General features: G+C 42.2%; 1 non-coding gene across 1 annotated transcript; it reads right to left on the bottom strand.

Moving 5' to 3' along the window:
* Nucleotides 1-3489: 3489 nt before the first annotated feature.
* On the bottom strand, nt 3490-3651 carry LOC126026920 (U1 spliceosomal RNA). The gene has a single exon (XR_007502106.1). It is a non-coding gene; the product is annotated as a U1 spliceosomal RNA (small nuclear RNA).
* Between the last annotated feature and the right edge of the window lie 2626 nt (nt 3652-6277).

A 6277-nucleotide genomic window follows, 5' to 3' on the forward strand; every position in this document is an offset into this window, starting at 1 on the left:
AATTAATTCCCTTAAAATTACATTGACTAATTAATTCCCTTAAATACATCAACAGTCATGCGCCATATCGATAGGCATATGAGTAAGAGGCTGGGGTTGTCCTGGATTCGAGCTCTGACATGCTTCTTACTGGTACTCCCCACAATGCTCATGTATAAATAGCTATGCTCTATGAGCCCACTAGACTATACTGTCTCCTGGAACAACTGATTCTCTTGATCCACATTCTCAAAAGCTGCTAAAGATGCTGCATTAGCAAATAGTAAATCACAGCTTTTGGAGGGAAATGGAGAGCCTCCTGGGAAGTCCTGGGAGGTCATAACAGCTTGATCAGTGGATCCATCGATAGCCTTACTTTATGTGAGTTTTGGTTCATTTCACTTTATTTTTAAACTTCTATTGATAGACAATACTGTTAATGATGGTTTTATGTATACATCATTTCAACACCACACTCACCATCAGTCTACGAGCTTCTCCCCAACAAAGTCTCAAAGGATCCCCTTTTCAACCTACATCACCACATTAAACTCAATATTATGGCCTTAAGAATGGAGGTCATAGAACTCTTCAGTTTTATTGCCTTTGGCCATTTGTTGATACAGTGCTGTGTGTCTTAATTTGTTTTGTTTTGTTTTGCTTTTGGACTACACCTGGAAATGCTCAAAGGTTAATCCCAACTGCACTCAGGAATTACTTCTGGCAGTGCTCAGGGAATGTTACAAGATGCTGATGATTGAACCCAGGTTGACTGCATGCAAGGCAAATAGCCTGTCCACTATACAATCACTCCAGCCTGTACTTTGTAGTTTTAAATACTACCTATGTGAGATGTTCTGTGTTTGTCCCTCACTTTCTAACTTCACTGAGCATGATACCTTCCAGTTCTATTCATGTCGTAGACGATTTCATGCTTTTGTCCTTTTCTATAGCTACATATAGCTCAGAGTGTATATATGTATATACTTCCTGATTTGTTTTTCAAATTTTTATTATAATACCATGATTATCAAGTTGTTCATAATACAGCCATTTCAGGCACTAAATGTTTAATCACCAATCCCAACACCAGTGTGACCGTCCCTTTACCAGTGTTCTAAATTTCCTTCACTCACCACCCTAGCCTGCCTCTATGCAGACAACAACCAAATTTACTTCATATTGTTTGTTATAACACAAAGGCAAGTGAAATGATCAAAACTTAGAGGGGTGGGGGTAGGATATAGGGGATGGACAAAATTTATATTAACACAGGTAAATTTGAGATAATTGTTATATCTCTATACTTGTTCTTAGTGTCTAAAATTTTACTGGGGTATGGTTGGTGCTGTTGAGCTTCTGTGTTACTATTTAGGCTCACTGAGCTTGGTATATAACTTTGCCATTAGCTTTCCTGAATATTACTTTGCTAATACTACTGTGAAATTTTGAAGTGTCACAGGATTTATAGTTCTGAAAAAAATTTGTTGGTTTGACAAGGTTAAGTTATGGAGCTGGGCCATTTATGTCACATGGCGAAAGGTATGGAGCTGGGCTGCTGTAGTTCAAGCAGAAAGGGGAAACTGCTCCCACCCATTCTGAGAAGGCCACAGAGGGATTAGTTAGAATTGTACAACCTTGAAAGTATTGGCAGTCATTATTTTTGTTTGCATAGCTGGGTATTTGGGTTGTTTCCAGATCTTGGCTATTGTACTAAGTGCTGCGATGAATGTGGCTGTGCATATAGCCTTTCAATTAATGTGTCTGTGTTTGGGGGTAGATTCCAAGGAATAGTATTACTGGGTCATCGATATAAGAGTTTTATTCTTTTTTTGGGAACTCTTCGTATTGCTTTCCATAGAAGTTGAGCCCACCAACAGTGAATTAGAGTTCTCTCTCACCACAATCCCCCCAACACTGGCTGTTTCCAGGCTTTCTGATATCTACCAATCTCACTGGTATGCAATGTTATCTCATTGTTGTTTTAATTTGCGTTTCCCCAATTATTAGTGACGATGAACACTTTTTCATATCCTATTAACCATCTGTATGTCTTTGGGGGAAGTATATGCTCATCTTTTCTTCCCATTTTTGTATGGGTTGTTGGTTTTTTGTTCTTAAACTTTGTGAATACTTGATAGACACTGGCTATTAGCTCTTTGTCTGATACACTGTTTACAAATCTTTTTTTTCCCATTCAGTAGGGCGTAACAGACACCTTACTTAATAGATGTTATTTAATTGTTATCATTGAGTGTACAGACAATAGCAGCCCCAGCAATATCTGAATTCAGTGCTTGTCTAACATAACACATGCACTTTCTCTAGAAACTCTTCAGAGTCTGGGGTTACTTCATTTCTGTTTGCTTTTGTTTGAGGGGCACACTTGGCTATGACAAGGGCTTACTCCTGCCTCTGAGTTCAGGTATCACTCCAATGGACTCAGGGGACCAGATGGGTGCCAGGATCAAATCTGGGTTAGAATATACAAAGCAAGTGCCCTTCCTGCTGTACTATTGCTCTGGCCCCTAGAGCTCTTCATGTCAAATAGCAAATTTACCTAATATACCATCTACAAAATAAAAACCAACTAAACCAGAAAGAAGGACTCTTCTGTAAAGCCAGGATCAGAAACCAACCTGAAGTGCATTGTCTGACTCAGCCTCTACTGGGCATGTGCCCATGGCTTGTCCAGTGTCTCAGATCTGAGGTCACTCTACATATACCCAAACAGGCCCTCAAAGCCTCATCCCTGTGGGGACTTTGCAAAGGTTGAACCTGAAAAATCATGAAGGTCAACTCTCAATGCTTTGGTTCAGTTCCGGGGCTGCTTCCACCACTGATACCACTGGGCATTAACCTTTGTTAGGCTTGGAAGACCAGCAGAAATGGCACATAGTGACAAACAACTGTATAGGGGTTATTTGGAGGTGAGAGCTTTTGACCTCCTTCTCTCTGTAGTCTACTGGGAGAAAGTCAACCTGTCAATTTACAAGATCAGAGTTTGGATGCATGTAACTTTCTGCTTATCTCTGCTCTGTGCAGGTGACTAGATGAGAACACCTGGTTTGTGCCTGGGTGTGTGGCCAGCATAGTCACATGTCATTCATTGAAGCCCATTTCTAGTTGCTCCTGTCTACATGTGCCACGGTTATCTAGTCATGGGATATGGTTATTATCCTCTTCAAAAAGCCTCTGTTCTTGCATTATGGCCAAGAGACTTTGAACTCAAAACATCCCAATCAATATCACTGGAAAACAAAAAGCTTGCTTTGACTATCCAGCTAACACCTCAAATTCCCATCAAGTTGAGGGATAAAAGATACTGAAGGAGTGAGGAATCATGGATTTATGACCTCATCTGGAGTGACAACACCATGGACTATGTATGCATTGATTCAGACTTGCTCAACTGTATACAGCAATATGCACTTTTTAAAAACCAGTAATTAAAGAGCAATCAAGTTTTTAAAATCCTTTTTATAATATGTCTATATTCTTTATTTTCCCAGGGAGAGTGCAAATGCAGTCCCCCACTACCACAAATTACGTAGTCGAGTTTCCCACATTTGGGGAAATCGCAGGGGTCAGCACAACTGGAGTGCAATGGGCAAGCCTCGCCGTGGGGAAACCACCTTCGTGATCATGGTATCTCCCCTGCCAGCTAAGTATATGTCTATATTCTTAATGTGTTCACCATTCCATAAAGGAGGCATCTTTCTATGAAATAAAATTTAGCATTTAGTATTTATCGCAAATGACTTTAATTTATTTTTACCCCTGCGGGACCACAGCCCTTGGTGTTCAGGTATACCCCTGGCTCAGTTCTTGGGCTCTCAGTGACGCCCAGAGAATCATATGGTGATCGGGATGGAACTGGAGTTGGCTGCATGCAAAGCGAGTGCCTTACTCCCTCTGCTCTCTCTCTCTCCAGTTCTCTGCAAATGAAATTTAATTAGCTGTGTGTTTCTTTGCTAAACTAGCACCCACATCTCCTAGGAGTCCCATAGGGACTGAGATGCAAGTGATGTGAGGGTGAAGATTGAGGATCTGCTCTTTTGGGAGGAATGGAGAATGTTCCAGACCGCAGGGCTTCTGCTCCTCCTCTGGGAAATGAACACGATTATTCCCAACGCCTCTTTTTTACTCAGCTTGTTACCGAGCTCTGGTTTAGGTGACCACATTATTGTTGTAGTTTTTGGTGCTTGCACAGTGTCAAGGGTCCCCAGGCGAGCTGGGCAGATCCATGCAGCTATGCCTACGCCCGTCTGAGTGCACTGTTCTGTGGCTGAATGTGAATTCGCCCACCTGGCGGCCCCAGACATGCTGTCTTGGCAGGAAAAGAAATAGTCTGAAAGTCATTAAACTGTGTCTTTCTCTCTGGCCTCCCAGGTCCTGTTGCTCAGGCTATTAAGAGTGTATTACTGGGGGAAAAAGTATTGTTAGAGAAATCACTACTGAGGTTTGGGCCTAGGGCTATGACTCACAGATCTGCTGAATGACAGCTAGGTCTCCCTGCTCCAGTTCCTGTCTGAATCGGGACCCAGTGCAGCTCCTGTAGCTGGGTGAGGGGCCCCGTGGCTTGGGAGTGTGACCCCAGAATACTGATTCTCAGCTTTCTGTAGCAAAGGCAAGCCTAGGCCCACAGTCTCCTCACCTTCCTGGGTTGTGCATTCTCCCCCAAATCATATTCACAGAGTGAGCAACCTCAGAGATGAGCTTGTCTTTGCCATGAGCCATTACTCCTAGCAAAAAGGTGAGTTGTGCTTCTGTGTTTCAGCAGAGGCAGCTTGAGGGACCAAGGGGAGAGGGTAGCAAAGGGAGCTGAGCTTGAAATGGAAGATGCTGGGGAGTAAGGAAGTTGTACTAGGCATTCCTTCACCATCAATAGGAAAATCTTGGGCAGAGCTATTTCTGGCCTGCCTCCTCAAGTCTAATAGGAGCCTGTTTGCAAGTCCCTGTATGGGGCTGTTAGCAGTTGCAGTCCATATTCATCATGACCTTGGAATGGACACATCAGCAGCAAGGCCATTGCACAAAAAGCAGGAAGATTCATTCGAGAAAGAGCATAGGGTCAGGGGGTTGAGCAGCCTCTTGGATCAAACTGAGCTAGTTTCCCCCTTTAACTTCAGGCTATCTTTTATTAGCCAAATTTAATAGGACAAAGGTAATTCACCTGAGGGGTGTGGTTGACATTGTTAAGGGTTCTTATGTTAAGTAAGCTGAGGTAGCTCCCTACTCAAGCTTGGGTGGGTTTTTACAACTCAATAAAAAATGAGAGGAGGAAAGGGAAAGCAAGGAGAGAGGTTTTAGCATTGCTACAACCCTGAGCTTGGAGCATTTGACTGTGTGTGTGGTGTGTGTGTGGTGCATGAAGAACTTTGACCAGAGAGCATCTCCCAAAGAAGAGCTCAAGCAGCCTTCTGGATCCTTCTTCTACCTTCAGAATGGCTCACAGGCCATGGTGCTAGACCATATGGACTGGTAGCACAAGTTCATAGACTGATGATCAAAGATTACTGATCCAGAAGCCAGGCTTTCTCTCTCTCATTTTCTCCTCCCCCCTTGTTAGGACCAGCAGCCAACACTGTCTGTTCCTGAACATCTCCTTCCTCTTTTGTAATGGATTGAGCTAAACTAGTAGAATTTTGTTCAGATAAACAAGGCATTATTTTTTACACCCCGGGATCATTTTCTAAAGACTCAATCGTGATTAATTTCTTTTAATTAAAAAAGAACATGGGGCTAGAGAGATAGGAGAGCAGGTGAGGGGCTTGCCCTGCATGCTACCAATCTGAGTTCAATCCCCAGAACCCCATAAGGCTCACTCACTCTCCTCAAGGGGGATCTAAAGGATGTGTCAGAGACCACCTTCAAACTTTGGGATTTGGTTGCTCACCACAGTTAGGATATTATATTGGTAAATGCCTACTGTTTTATTATTAGTGTTATTATGATTTTGATTTTTGGGTCACAGATGGAAATGCTCAGGATTTCTTCTGCTTATGCATTTGCCTGGATGTAGAACCAGGAGTAAATTCTGAAGATTTCTAAATGTGCCCCCATAAAAGTAAAAGAACAAAATGATTTTTCATCCAGTTGGCATGGTGTCAAGCATATTAATTACTAATTTCTATTCTTTACTTTTGCCCTGTCTCTTTTTATTGGAGCATTCTATATCTTTTCATTTTGCTTCCTTAGATATTAATTATATTTTACAGCATTTTAGTGGTTGCCTTGGAATTAATATTATGCGTTTTCAACAATCCAAGTATGCTTTCAAGCTATACATGGATAG

The sequence above is a fragment of the Suncus etruscus genome, chromosome 13 (genome assembly GCF_024139225.1).
Source record: "Suncus etruscus isolate mSunEtr1 chromosome 13, mSunEtr1.pri.cur, whole genome shotgun sequence".
Taxonomy (NCBI): domain Eukaryota; kingdom Metazoa; phylum Chordata; class Mammalia; order Eulipotyphla; family Soricidae; genus Suncus; species Suncus etruscus.